The sequence below is a fragment of the Hoplias malabaricus genome, chromosome 4 (assembly GCF_029633855.1).
Source record: "Hoplias malabaricus isolate fHopMal1 chromosome 4, fHopMal1.hap1, whole genome shotgun sequence".
NCBI lineage: Eukaryota > Metazoa > Chordata > Actinopteri > Characiformes > Erythrinidae > Hoplias > Hoplias malabaricus.
Window position 1 is genome coordinate 21,116,213 of NC_089803.1, and position 15,806 is coordinate 21,132,018.

The following is a 15,806-nucleotide window of genomic DNA, read 5'->3' on the forward strand; positions in this document are numbered from 1 at the left end:
CCTTGCTCCGAAGGACTGTTATCCATCCATGCGAGGAACTCCACTCCACTCCGCTCCGCCCTCACGCGAAGAACTCCACTCAGATGCTCAGCCGTCACGCGAGGAACTCCACAGACACTCCGCCATCACGCGAAGAACTCCACTCAGATGCTCAGCCGTCACGCGAGGAACTCCACAGACACTCCGCCATCACGTGAAGAACTCAACTCAGGTGCTCAGCTGTCACGCGAGGAACTCCACAGACACTCTGCCATCACGCGAAGAACTCCATTCTGATGCTCAGCCGTCACGCGAATAACTCTGCTCAGACGCTCCGCCTTCACACGAGGGAATCCACTTTTCACTGCATTGACCCACCACCATCCCCTCGCTACGGAGGACTGCTATCCATCCATGCGAGGAACTCCACTCTGCTCCGCCCTCACGCGAAGAACTCCACTCAGATGCTCCGCCGTCACACGAGGGAATCCACTTTTCACTGCATTGACCCACCACCATCCCCTCGCTCTGGAGGACTGTTATCCATCCATGCGAGGAACTCCACTGAGACGATCCGCCCTCACGCGAAGAACTCCATTCTGATGCTCAGCCGTCATGCGAATAAATCTGCTCAAACGCTCCAAATTCACACGAGGGAATCCACTTTTCACTGCATTGACCCACCACCATCCCCTCGCTCTGGAGGACTGTTATCCATCCATGCGAGGAACTCCACTGAGACGCTCCGCCATCACGCGAAGAACTCCATTCTGATGCTCAGCCGTCACGCGAATAACTCTGCTCAGACGCTCCGACTTCACACGAGGGAATCCACTTTTCACTGCATTGACCCACCACCATCCCCTCGCTCCGGAGGACTGTTATCCATCCATGCGAAGAACTCCACTCAGACGCTCCGCCATCACGCGAAGAACTCCATTCTGATGCTCCGCCGTCACACGAGGGAATCCACTTTTCACTGCATTGACCCACCACCATCCCCTCGCTCTGGAGGACTGTTATCCATCCATGCGAGGAACTCCACTGAGACGATCCGCCCTCACGCGAAGAACTCCATTCTGATGCTCAGCCGTCATGCGAATAAATCTGCTCAAACGCTCCAAATTCACACGAGGGAATCCACTTTTCACTGCATTGACCCACCACCATCCCCTCGCTCCGGAGGACTGTTATCCATCCATGCGAGGAACTCCACTCAGACGCTCCGCCATCACGCGAAGAACTCCATTCTGATGCTCAGCCGTCACGCGAATAACTCTGCTCCTACGCTCCGCCTTCACACGAGGGAATCCACTTTTCACTGCATTGACCCACCACCATCCCCTCGCTCCGGAGGACTGTTATCCATCCATGCGAGGAACTCCACTCAGACGCTCCGCCATCACGCGAAGAACTCCATTCTGATGCTCAGCCGTCACGCGAGGAACTCCACTCAGACGCTCCGCCATCACGCGAAGAACTCCATTCTGATGCTCAGCCGTCACGCGAGGAACTCCACTCAGACGCTCCGCCATCACGCGAAGAACTCCATTCTGATGCTCAGCCGTCACGCGAATGACTCTGCTCCTACGCTCCGCCTTCACACGAGGGAATCCACTTTTCACTGCATTGACCCACCACCATCCCCTCGCTCCGGAGGACTGTTATCCATCCATGCGAGGAACTCCACTCAGACGCTCCGCCATCACGCGAAGAACTCCATTCTGATGCTCAGCCGTCACGCGAGGAACTCCACTCAGACGCTCCGCCATCACGCGAAGAACTCCATTCTGATGCTCAGCCGTCACGCGAGGAACTCCACTCAGACGCTCCGCCATCACGCGAAGAACTCCATTCTGATGCTCAGCCGTCACGCGAATAACTCTGCTCAGACGCTCCGCCTTCACACGAGGGAATCCACTTTTCACTGCATTGACCCACCACCATCCCCTCGCTACGGAGGACTGCTATCCATCCATGCGAGGAACTCCACTCTGCTCCGCCCTCACGCGAAGAACTCCACTCAGATGCTCCGCCGTCACACGAGGGAATCCACTTTTCACTGCATTGACCCACCACCATCCCCTCGCTCTGGAGGACTGTTATCCATCCATGCGAGGAACTCCACTGAGACGATCCGCCCTCACGCGAAGAACTCCATTCTGATGCTCAGCCGTCATGCGAATAAATCTGCTCAAACGCTCCAAATTCACACGAGGGAATCCACTTTTCACTGCATTGACCCACCACCATCCCCTCGCTCTGGAGGACTGTTATCCATCCATGCGAGGAACTCCACTGAGACGCTCCGCCATCACGCGAAGAACTCCATTCTGATGCTCAGCCGTCACGCGAATAACTCTGCTCAGACGCTCCGACTTCACACGAGGGAATCCACTTTTCACTGCATTGACCCACCACCATCCCCTCGCTCCGGAGGACTGTTATCCATCCATGCGAAGAACTCCACTCAGACGCTCCGCCATCACGCGAAGAACTCCATTCTGATGCTCCGCCGTCACACGAGGGAATCCACTTTTCACTGCATTGACCCACCACCATCCCCTCGCTCTGGAGGACTGTTATCCATCCATGCGAGGAACTCCACTGAGACGATCCGCCCTCACGCGAAGAACTCCATTCTGATGCTCAGCCGTCATGCGAATAAATCTGCTCAAACGCTCCAAATTCACACGAGGGAATCCACTTTTCACTGCATTGACCCACCACCATCCCCTCGCTCCGGAGGACTGTTATCCATCCATGCGAGGAACTCCACTCAGACGCTCCGCCATCACGCGAAGAACTCCATTCTGATGCTCAGCCGTCACGCGAATAACTCTGCTCCTACGCTCCGCCTTCACACGAGGGAATCCACTTTTCACTGCATTGACCCACCACCATCCCCTCGCTCCGGAGGACTGTTATCCATCCATGCGAGGAACTCCACTCAGACGCTCCGCCATCACGTGAAGAACTCCATTCTGATGCTCAGCCGTCACGCGAGGAACTCCACTCAGACGCTCCGCCATCACGCGAAGAACTCCATTCTGATGCTCAGCCGTCACGCGAGGAACTCCACTCAGACGCTCCGCCATCACGCGAAGAACTCCATTCTGATGCTCAGCCGTCACGCGAATGACTCTGCTCCTACGCTCCGCCTTCACACGAGGGAATCCACTTTTCACTGCATTGACCCACCACCATCCCCTCGCTCCGGAGGACTGTTATCCATCCATGCGAGGAACTCCACTCAGACGCTCCGCCATCACGCGAAGAACTCCATTCTGATGCTCAGCCGTCACGCGAGGAACTCCACTCAGACGCTCCGCCATCACGCGAAGAACTCCATTCTGATGCTCAGCCGTCACGCGAGGAACTCCACTCAGACGCTCCGCCATCACGCGAAGAACTCCATTCTGATACTCAGCCGTCATGCGAATAACTCTGCTCAGACGCTCCGCCTTCACACGAGGGAATCCACTTTTCACTGCATTGACCCACCACCATCCCCTCGCTCCGGAGGACTGTTATCCATCCATGCGAAGAACTCCACTCCACTCCGCTCCGCCCTCACGCGAAGAACTCCACTCAGATGCTCAGCCGTCACGCGAGGAACTCCACAGACACTCCGCCATCACGCGAAGAACTCCACTCAGATGCTCAGCCGTCACGCGAGGAACTCCACAGACACTCCGCCATCACGTGAAGAACTCAACTCAGGTGCTCAGCTGTCACGCGAGGAACTCCACAGACACTCTGCCATCACGCGAAGAACTCCATTCTGATGCTCAGCCGTCACGCGAATAACTCTGCTCAGACGCTCCGCCTTCACACGAGGGAATCCACTTTTCACTGCATTGACCCACCACCATCCCCTCGCTACGGAGGACTGCTATCCATCCATGCGAGGAACTCCACTCTGCTCCGCCCTCACGCGAAGAACTCCACTCAGATGCTCTGCCCTCACGCGAAGAACTCCACTCAGACGCTCTGCCCTCACGCGAAGAACTCCACTCAGATGCTCAGCCGTCACGCGAGGAACTCCACAGACACTCTGCCATCACGCGAAGAACTCCTTTCTGATGGTCAGCCGTCACGCGAATAATTGCTCAAACGCGCCGCCTTCACACGAGGGAATCCACTTTTCACTGCATTGACCCACCACCATCCCCTCGCTACGGAGGACTGCTATCCATCCATGCGAAGAACTCCACTCAGACGCTCCGCCATCACGCGAAGAACTCCATTCTGATGCTCAGCCGTCATGCGAATAACTCTGCTCAGACGCTCCGACTTCACACGAGGGAATCCACTTTTCACTGCATTGACCCACCACCATCCCCTTGCTCCGAAGGACTGTTATCCATCCATGCGAGGAACTCCACTCCACTCCGCTCCGCCCTCACGCGAAGAACTCCACTCAGATGCTCAGCCGTCACGCGAGGAACTCCACAGACACTCCGCCATCACGCGAAGAACTCCACTCAGATGCTCAGCCGTCACGCGAGGAACTCCACAGACACTCCGCCATCACGTGAAGAACTCAACTCAGGTGCTCAGCCGTCACGCGAGGAACTCCACAGACACTCTGCCATCACGCGAAGAACTCCTTTCTGATGGTCAGCCGTCACGCGAATAATTGCTCAAACGCGCTGCCTTCACACGAGGGAATCCACTTTTCACTGCATTGACCCACCACCATCCCCTCGCTCCGGAGGACTGTTATCCATCCATGCGAGGAACTCCACTCCGCTCCGCCCTCACGCGACGAACTCCACTCAGATGCTCAGCCGTCACGCGAGGAACTCCACAGACACTCCGCCATCACGCGAAGAACTCCATTCTGATGCTCAGCCGTCACGCGAATAACTCTGCTCCTACGCTCCGCCTTCACACGAGGGAATCCACTTTTTACTGCATTGACCCACCACCATCCCCTCGCTCCGGAGGACTGTTATCCATCCATGCGAGGAACTCCACTCTGCTCCGCCCTCACGCGAAGAACTCCATTCTGATGCTCAGCCGTCATGCGAATAAATCTGCTCAAACGCTCCAAATTCACACGAGGGAATCCACTTTTCACTGCATTGACCCACCACCATCCCCTTGCTCCGAAGGACTGTTATCCATCCATGCGAGGAACTCCACTCCACTCCGCTCCGCCCTCACGCGAAGAACTCCACTCAGATGCTCAGCCGTCACGCGAGGAACTCCACAGACACTCCGCCAACACGTGAAGAACTCAACTCAGGTGCTCAGCTGTCACACGAGGAACTCCACAGACACTCCGCCATCACGTGAAGAACTCAACTCAGGTGCTCAGCTGTCACGCGAGGAACTCCACAGACACTCTGCCATCACGCGAAGAACTCCATTCTGATGCTCAGCCGTCACGCGAATAACTCTGCTCAGACGCTCCGCCTTCACACGAGGGAATCCACTTTTCACTGCATTGACCCACCACCATCCCCTCGCTACGGAGGACTGCTATCCATCCATGCGAGGAACTCCACTCTGCTCCGCCCTCACGCGAAGAACTCCACTCAGATGCTCTGCCCTCACGCGAAGAACTCCACTCAGACGCTCTGCCCTCACGCGAAGAACTCCACTCAGATGCTCAGCCGTCACGCGAGGAACTCCACAGACACTCTGCCATCACGCGAAGAACTCCTTTCTGATGGTCAGCCGTCACGCGAATAATTGCTCAAACGCGCCGCCTTCACACGAGGGAATCCACTTTTCACTGCATTGACCCACCACCATCCCCTCGCTCCGGAGGACTGTTATCCATCCATGCGAGGAACTCCACTCTGCTCCGCCCTCACGCGAAGAACTCCATTCTGATGCTCAGCCGTCATGCGAATAAAACTGCTCAAACGCTCCAAATTCACACGAGGGAATCCACTTTTCACTGCATTGACCCACCACCATCCCCTCGCTCCGGAGGACTGTTATCCATCCATGCGAAGAACTCCACTCCACTCCGCTCCGCCCTCACGCGAAGAACTCCACTCAGATGCTCAGCCGTCACACGAGGAACTCCACAGACACTCCGCCATCACGCGAAGAACTCCACTCAGATGCTCAGCCGTCACGCGAGGAACTCCACAGACACTCCGCCAACACGTGAAGAACTCAACTCAGGTGCTCAGCTGTCACACGAGGAACTCCACAGACACTCTGCCATCACGCGAAGAACTCCACTCTGATGCTCAGCCGTCACGCGAATAACTCTGCTCAGACGCTCCGCCTTCACACGAGGGAATCCACTTTTCACTGCATTGACCCACCACCATCCCCTCGCTACGGAGGACTGCTATCCATCCATGCGAAGAACTCCACTCAGACGCTCCGCCATCACGCGAAGAACTCCATTCTGATGCTCAGCCGTCATGCGAATAAATCTGCTCAAACGCTCCGACTTCACACGAGGGAATCCACTTTTCACTGCATTGACCCACCACCATCCCCTTGCTCCGAAGGACTGTTATCCATCCATGCGAGGAACTCCACTCCACTCCGCTCCGCCCTCACGCGAAGAACTCAACTCAGATGCTCAGCCGTCACGCGAGGAACTCCACAGACACTCCGCCATCACGCGAAGAACTCCACTCAGATGCTCAGCCGTCACGCGAGGAACTCCACAGACACTCCGCCATCACGTGAAGAACTCAACTCAGGTGCTCAGCCGTCACGCGAGGAACTCCACAGACACTCTGCCATCACGCGAAGAACTCCGTTCTGATGCTCAGACGTCACGCGAATAACTCTGCTCAGACGCTCCGCCTTCACACGAGGGAATCCACTTTTCACTGCATTGACCCACCACCATCCCCTCGCTCCGGAGGACTGTTATCCATCCATGCGAGGAACTCCACTCAGACGCTCCGCCATCACGCGAAGAACTCCATTCTGATGCTCAGCCGTCACGCGAGGAACTCCACTCAGATGCTCAGCCGTCACGCGAGAAACTCCACAGACACTCTGCCATCACGCGAAGAACTCCATTCTGATGCTCAGCCGTCATGCGAATAACTCTGCTCAGACGCTCCGCCTTCACACGAGGGAATCCACTTTTCACTGCATTGACCCACCACCATCCCCTCGCTCCGGAGGACTGTTATCCATCCATGCGAGGAACTCCACTCAGACGCTCCGCCATCACGCGAAGAACTCCATTCTGATGCTCAGCCGTCACGCGAGGAACTCCACTCAGACGCTCCGACATCACGCGAAGAACTCCATTCTGATGCTCAGCCGTCACGCGAGGAACTCCACTCAGACGCTCCGCCATCACGCGAAGAACTCCATTCTGATACTCAGCCGTCATGCGAATAACTCTGCTCAGACGCTCCGCCTTCACACGAGGGAATCCACTTTTCACTGCATTGACCCACCACCATCCCCTCGCTCCGGAGGACTGTTATCCATCCATGCGAAGAACTCCACTCCACTCCGCTCCGCCCTCACGCGAAGAACTCCACTCAGATGCTCAGCCGTCACACGAGGAACTCCACAGACACTCCGCCATCACGCGAAGAACTCCACTCAGATGCTCAGCCGTCATGCGAGGAACTCCACAGACACTCCGCCATCACGTGAAGAACTCAACTCAGGTGCTCAGCTGTCACGCGAGGAACTCCACAGACACTCTGCCATCACGCGAAGAACTCCATTCTGATGCTCAGCCGTCACGCGAATAACTCTGCTCAGACGCTCCGCCTTCACACGAGGGAATCCACTTTTCACTGCATTGACCCACCACCATCCCCTCGCTACGGAGGACTGCTATCCATCCATGCGAGGAACTCCACTCTGCTCCGCCCTCACGCGAAGAACTCCACTCAGATGCTCTGCCCTCACGCGAAGAACTCCACTCAGACGCTCTGCCCTCACGCGAAGAACTCCACTCAGATGCTCAGCCGTCACGCGAGGAACTCCACAGACACTCTGCCATCACGCGAAGAACTCCTTTCTGATGGTCAGCCGTCACGCGAATAATTGCTCAAACGCGCCGCCTTCACACGAGGGAATCCACTTTTCACTGCATTGACCCACCACCATCCCCTCGCTCCGGAGGACTGTTATCCATCCATGCGAGGAACTCCACTCCGCTCCGCCCTCACGCGACGAACTCCACTCAGATGCTCAGCCGTCACGCGAGGAACTCCACAGACACTCCGCCATCACGCGAAGAACTCCATTCTGATGCTCAGCCGTCACGCGAATAACTCTGCTCCTACGCTCCGCCTTCACACGAGGGAATCCACTTTTTACTGCATTGACCCACCACCATCCCCTCGCTCCGGAGGACTGTTATCCATCCATGCGAGGAACTCCACTCTGCTCCGCCCTCACGCGAAGAACTCCATTCTGATGCTCAGCCGTCATGCGAATAAATCTGCTCAAACGCTCCAAATTCACACGAGGGAATCCACTTTTCACTGCATTGACCCACCACCATCCCCTTGCTCCGAAGGACTGTTATCCATCCATGCGAGGAACTCCACTCCACTCCGCTCCGCCCTCACGCGAAGAACTCCACTCAGATGCTCAGCCGTCACGCGAGGAACTCCACAGACACTCCGCCAACACGTGAAGAACTCAACTCAGGTGCTCAGCTGTCACACGAGGAACTCCACAGACACTCCGCCATCACGTGAAGAACTCAACTCAGGTGCTCAGCTGTCACGCGAGGAACTCCACAGACACTCTGCCATCACGCGAAGAACTCCATTCTGATGCTCAGCCGTCACGCGAATAACTCTGCTCAGACGCTCCGCCTTCACACGAGGGAATCCACTTTTCACTGCATTGACCCACCACCATCCCCTCGCTACGGAGGACTGCTATCCATCCATGCGAGGAACTCCACTCTGCTCCGCCCTCACGCGAAGAACTCCACTCAGATGCTCTGCCCTCACGCGAAGAACTCCACTCAGACGCTCTGCCCTCACGCGAAGAACTCCACTCAGATGCTCAGCCGTCACGCGAGGAACTCCACAGACACTCTGCCATCACGCGAAGAACTCCTTTCTGATGGTCAGCCGTCACGCGAATAATTGCTCAAACGCGCCGCCTTCACACGAGGGAATCCACTTTTCACTGCATTGACCCACCACCATCCCCTCGCTCCGGAGGACTGTTATCCATCCATGCGAGGAACTCCACTCCGCTCCGCCCTCACGCGACAAACTCCACTCAGATGCTCAGCCGTCACGCGAGGAACTCCACAGACACTCCGCCAACACGTGAAGAACTCAACTCAGGTGCTCAGCTGTCACACGAGGAACTCCACAGACACTCTGCCATCACGCGAAGAACTCCACTCTGATGCTCAGCCGTCACGCGAATAACTCTGCTCAGACGCTCCGCCTTCACACGAGGGAATCCACTTTTCACTGCATTGACCCACCACCATCCCCTCGCTACGGAGGACTGCTATCCATCCATGCGAAGAACTCCACTCAGACGCTCCGCCATCACGCGAAGAACTCCATTCTGATGCTCAGCCGTCATGCGAATAAATCTGCTCAAACGCTCCGACTTCACACGAGGGAATCCACTTTTCACTGCATTGACCCACCACCATCCCCTTGCTCCGAAGGACTGTTATCCATCCATGCGAGGAACTCCACTCCACTCCGCTCCGCCCTCACGCGAAGAACTCCACTCAGATGCTCAGCCGTCACGCGAGGAACTCCACAGACACTCCGCCATCACGCGAAGAACTCCATTCTGATGCTCAGACGTCACGCGAATAACTCTGCTCAGACGCTCCGCCTTCACACGAGGGAATCCACTTTTCACTGCATTGACCCACCACCATCCCCTCGCTCCGGAGGACTGTTATCCATCCATGCGAGGAACTCCACTCTGCTCCGCCCTTATGCGAAGAACTCCATTCTGATGCTCAGCCGTCATGCGAATAAATCTGCTCAAACGCTCCAAATTCACACGAGGGAATCCACTTTTCACTGCATTGACCCACCACCATCCCCTTGCTCCGAAGGACTGTTATCCATCCATGCGAGGAACTCCACTCCACTCCGCTCCGCCCTCACGCGAAGAACTCCACTCAGATGCTCAGCCGTCACGCGAGGAACTCCACAGACACTCCGCCATCACGCGAAGAACTCCACTCAGATGCTCAGCCGTCACGCGAGGAACTCCACAGACACTCCGCCATCACGTGAAGAACTCAACTCAGGTGCTCAGCTGTTACGCGAGGAACTCCACAGACACTCTGCCATCACGCGAAGAACTCCATTCTGATGCTCAGCCGTCACACGAATAACTCTGCTCAGACGCTCCGCCTTCACACGAGGGAATCCACTTTTCACTGCATTGACCCACCACCATCCCCTCGCTCCGGAGGACTGTTATCCATCCATGCGAGGAACTCCACTCAGACGCTCCGCCATCACGCGAAGAACTCCATTCTGATGCTCAGCCGTCACGCGAGGAACTCCACTCAGATGCTCAGCCGTCACGCGAGAAACTCCACAGACACTCTGCCATCACGCGAAGAACTCCATTCTGATGCTCAGCCGTCATGCGAATAACTCTGCTCAAACGCTCCAAATTCACACGAGGGAATCCACTTTTCACTGCATTGACCCACCACCATCCCCTCGCTCCGGAGGACTGTTATCCATCCATGCGAGGAACTCCACTCAGACGCTCAGCCGTCACGCGAGGAACTCCACAGACACTCCGCCATCACGCGAAGAACTCCATTCTGATGCTCAGCCGTCACGCGAATAACTCTGCTCCTACGCTCCGCCTTCACACGAGGGAATCCACTTTTCACTGCATTGACCCACCACCATCCCCTCGCTCCGGAGGACTGTTATCCATCCATGCGAGGAACTCCACTCTGCTCCGCCCTCACGCGAAGAACTCCATTCTGATGCTCAGCCGTCATGCGAATAAATCTGCTCAAACGCTCCAAATTCACACGAGGGAATCCACTTTTCACTGCATTGACCCACCACCATCCCCTTGCTCCGAAGGACTGTTATCCATCCATGCGAGGAACTCCACTCCACTCCGCTCCGCCCTCACGCGAAGAACTCCACTCAGATGCTCAGCCGTCACGCGAGGAACTCCACAGACACTCCGCCAACACGTGAAGAACTCAACTCAGGTGCTCAGCTGTCACACAAGGAACTCCACAGACACTCTGCCATCACGCGAAGAACTCCACTCTGATGCTCAGCCGTCACGCGAATAACTCTGCTCAGACGCTCCGCCTTCACACGAGGGAATCCACTTTTCACTGCATTGACCCACCACCATCCCCTCGCTACGGAGGACTGCTATCCATCCATGCGAAGAACTCCACTCAGACGCTCCGCCATCACGCGAAGAACTCCATTCTGATGCTCAGCCGTCATGCGAATAAATCTGCTCAAACGCTCCGACTTCACACGAGGGAATCCACTTTTCACTGCATTGACCCACCACCATCCCCTTGCTCCGAAGGACTGTTATCCATCCATGCGAGGAACTCCACTCCACTCCGCTCCGCCCTCACGCGAAGAACTCCACTGAGATGCTCAGCCGTCACGCGAGGAACTCCACAGACACTCCGCCATCACGCGAAGAACTCCACTCAGATGCTCAGCCGTCACGCGAGGAACTCCACAGACACTCCGCCATCACGTGAAGAACTCAACTCAGGTGCTCAGCCGTCACGCGAGGAACTCCACAGACACTCTGCCATCACGCGAAGAACTCCATTCTGATGCTCAGACGTCACGCGAATAACTCTGCTCAGACGCTCCGCCTTCACACGAGGGAATCCACTTTTCACTGCATTGACCCACCACCATCCCCTCGCTCCGGAGGACTGTTATCCATCCATGCGAGGAACTCCACTCAGACGCTCCGCCATCACGCGAAGAACTCCATTCTGATGCTCAGCCGTCACGCGAGGAACTCCACTCAGATGCTCAGCCGTCACGCGAGAAACTCCACAGACACTCTGCCATCACGCGAAGAACTCCATTCTGATGCTCAGCCGTCATGCGAATAACTCTGCTCAGACGCTCCGCCTTCACACGAGGGAATCCACTTTTCACTGCATTGACCCACCACCATCCCCTCGCTCCGGAGGACTGTTATCCATCCATGCGAGGAACTCCACTCAGACGCTCCGCCATCACGCGAAGAACTCCATTCTGATGCTCAGCCGTCACGCGAGGAACTCCACTCAGACGCTCCGACATCACGCGAAGAACTCCATTCTGATGCTCAGCCGTCACGCGAGGAACTCCACTCAGACGCTCCGCCATCACGCGAAGAACTCCATTCTGATACTCAGCCGTCATGCGAATAACTCTGCTCAGACGCTCCGCCTTCACACGAGGGAATCCACTTTTCACTGCATTGACCCACCACCATCCCCTCGCTCCGGAGGACTGTTATCCATCCATGCGAAGAACTCCACTCCACTCCGCTCCGCCCTCACGCGAAGAACTCCACTCAGATGCTCAGCCGTCACACGAGGAACTCCACAGACACTCCGCCATCACGCGAAGAACTCCACTCAGATGCTCAGCCGTCATGCGAGGAACTCCACAGACACTCCGCCATCACGTGAAGAACTCAACTCAGGTGCTCAGCTGTCACGCGAGGAACTCCACAGACACTCTGCCATCACGCGAAGAACTCCATTCTGATGCTCAGCCGTCACGCGAATAACTCTGCTCAGACGCTCCGCCTTCACACGAGGGAATCCACTTTTCACTGCATTGACCCACCACCATCCCCTCGCTACGGAGGACTGCTATCCATCCATGCGAGGAACTCCACTCTGCTCCGCCCTCACGCGAAGAACTCCACTCAGATGCTCTGCCCTCACGCGAAGAACTCCACTCAGACGCTCTGCCCTCACGCGAAGAACTCCACTCAGATGCTCAGCCGTCACGCGAGGAACTCCACAGACACTCTGCCATCACGCGAAGAACTCCTTTCTGATGGTCAGCCGTCACGCGAATAATTGCTCAAACGCGCCGCCTTCACACGAGGGAATCCACTTTTCACTGCATTGACCCACCACCATCCCCTCGCTCCGGAGGACTGTTATCCATCCATGCGAGGAACTCCACTCCGCTCCGCCCTCACGCGACGAACTCCACTCAGATGCTCAGCCGTCACGCGAGGAACTCCACAGACACTCCGCCATCACGCGAAGAACTCCATTCTGATGCTCAGCCGTCACGCGAATAACTCTGCTCCTACGCTCCGCCTTCACACGAGGGAATCCACTTTTTACTGCATTGACCCACCACCATCCCCTCGCTCCGGAGGACTGTTATCCATCCATGCGAGGAACTCCACTCTGCTCCGCCCTCACGCGAAGAACTCCATTCTGATGCTCAGCCGTCATGCGAATAAATCTGCTCAAACGCTCCAAATTCACACGAGGGAATCCACTTTTCACTGCATTGACCCACCACCATCCCCTTGCTCCGAAGGACTGTTATCCATCCATGCGAGGAACTCCACTCCACTCCGCTCCGCCCTCACGCGAAGAACTCCACTCAGATGCTCAGCCGTCACGCGAGGAACTCCACAGACACTCCGCCAACACGTGAAGAACTCAACTCAGGTGCTCAGCTGTCACACGAGGAACTCCACAGACACTCCGCCATCACGTGAAGAACTCAACTCAGGTGCTCAGCTGTCACGCGAGGAACTCCACAGACACTCTGCCATCACGCGAAGAACTCCATTCTGATGCTCAGCCGTCACGCGAATAACTCTGCTCAGACGCTCCGCCTTCACACGAGGGAATCCACTTTTCACTGCATTGACCCACCACCATCCCCTCGCTACGGAGGACTGCTATCCATCCATGCGAGGAACTCCACTCTGCTCCGCCCTCACGCGAAGAACTCCACTCAGATGCTCTGCCCTCACGCGAAGAACTCCACTCAGACGCTCTGCCCTCACGCGAAGAACTCCACTCAGATGCTCAGCCGTCACGCGAGGAACTCCACAGACACTCTGCCATCACGCGAAGAACTCCTTTCTGATGGTCAGCCGTCACGCGAATAATTGCTCAAACGCGCCGCCTTCACACGAGGGAATCCACTTTTCACTGCATTGACCCACCACCATCCCCTCGCTCCGGAGGACTGTTATCCATCCATGCGAGGAACTCCACTCCGCTCCGCCCTCACGCGACAAACTCCACTCAGATGCTCAGCCGTCACGCGAGGAACTCCACAGACACTCCGCCAACACGTGAAGAACTCAACTCAGGTGCTCAGCTGTCACACGAGGAACTCCACAGACACTCTGCCATCACGCGAAGAACTCCACTCTGATGCTCAGCCGTCACGCGAATAACTCTGCTCAGACGCTCCGCCTTCACACGAGGGAATCCACTTTTCACTGCATTGACCCACCACCATCCCCTCGCTACGGAGGACTGCTATCCATCCATGCGAAGAACTCCACTCAGACGCTCCGCCATCACGCGAAGAACTCCATTCTGATGCTCAGCCGTCATGCGAATAAATCTGCTCAAACGCTCCGACTTCACACGAGGGAATCCACTTTTCACTGCATTGACCCACCACCATCCCCTTGCTCCGAAGGACTGTTATCCATCCATGCGAGGAACTCCACTCCACTCCGCTCCGCCCTCACGCGAAGAACTCCACTCAGATGCTCAGCCGTCACGCGAGGAACTCCACAGACACTCCGCCATCACGCGAAGAACTCCATTCTGATGCTCAGACGTCACGCGAATAACTCTGCTCAGACGCTCCGCCTTCACACGAGGGAATCCACTTTTCACTGCATTGACCCACCACCATCCCCTCGCTCCGGAGGACTGTTATCCATCCATGCGAGGAACTCCACTCTGCTCCGCCCTTATGCGAAGAACTCCATTCTGATGCTCAGCCGTCATGCGAATAAATCTGCTCAAACGCTCCAAATTCACACGAGGGAATCCACTTTTCACTGCATTGACCCACCACCATCCCCTTGCTCCGAAGGACTGTTATCCATCCATGCGAGGAACTCCACTCCACTCCGCTCCGCCCTCACGCGAAGAACTCCACTCAGATGCTCAGCCGTCACGCGAGGAACTCCACAGACACTCCGCCATCACGCGAAGAACTCCACTCAGATGCTCAGCCGTCACGCGAGGAACTCCACAGACACTCCGCCATCACGTGAAGAACTCAACTCAGGTGCTCAGCTGTTACGCGAGGAACTCCACAGACACTCTGCCATCACGCGAAGAACTCCATTCTGATGCTCAGCCGTCACACGAATAACTCTGCTCAGACGCTCCGCCTTCACACGAGGGAATCCACTTTTCACTGCATTGACCCACCACCATCCCCTCGCTCCGGAGGACTGTTATCCATCCATGCGAGGAACTCCACTCAGACGCTCCGCCATCACGCGAAGAACTCCATTCTGATGCTCAGCCGTCACGCGAGGAACTCCACTCAGATGCTCAGCCGTCACGCGAGAAACTCCACAGACACTCTGCCATCACGCGAAGAACTCCATTCTGATGCTCAGCCGTCATGCGAATAACTCTGCTCAAACGCTCCAAATTCACACGAGGGAATCCACTTTTCACTGCATTGACCCACCACCATCCCCTCGCTCCGGAGGACTGTTATCCATCCATGCGAGGAACTCCACTCAGACGCTCAGCCGTCACGCGAGGAACTCCACAGACACTCCGCCATCACGCGAAGAACTCCATTCTGATGCTCAGCCGTCACGCGAATAACTCTGCTCCTACGCTCCGCCTTCACACGAGGGAATCCACTTTTCACTGCATT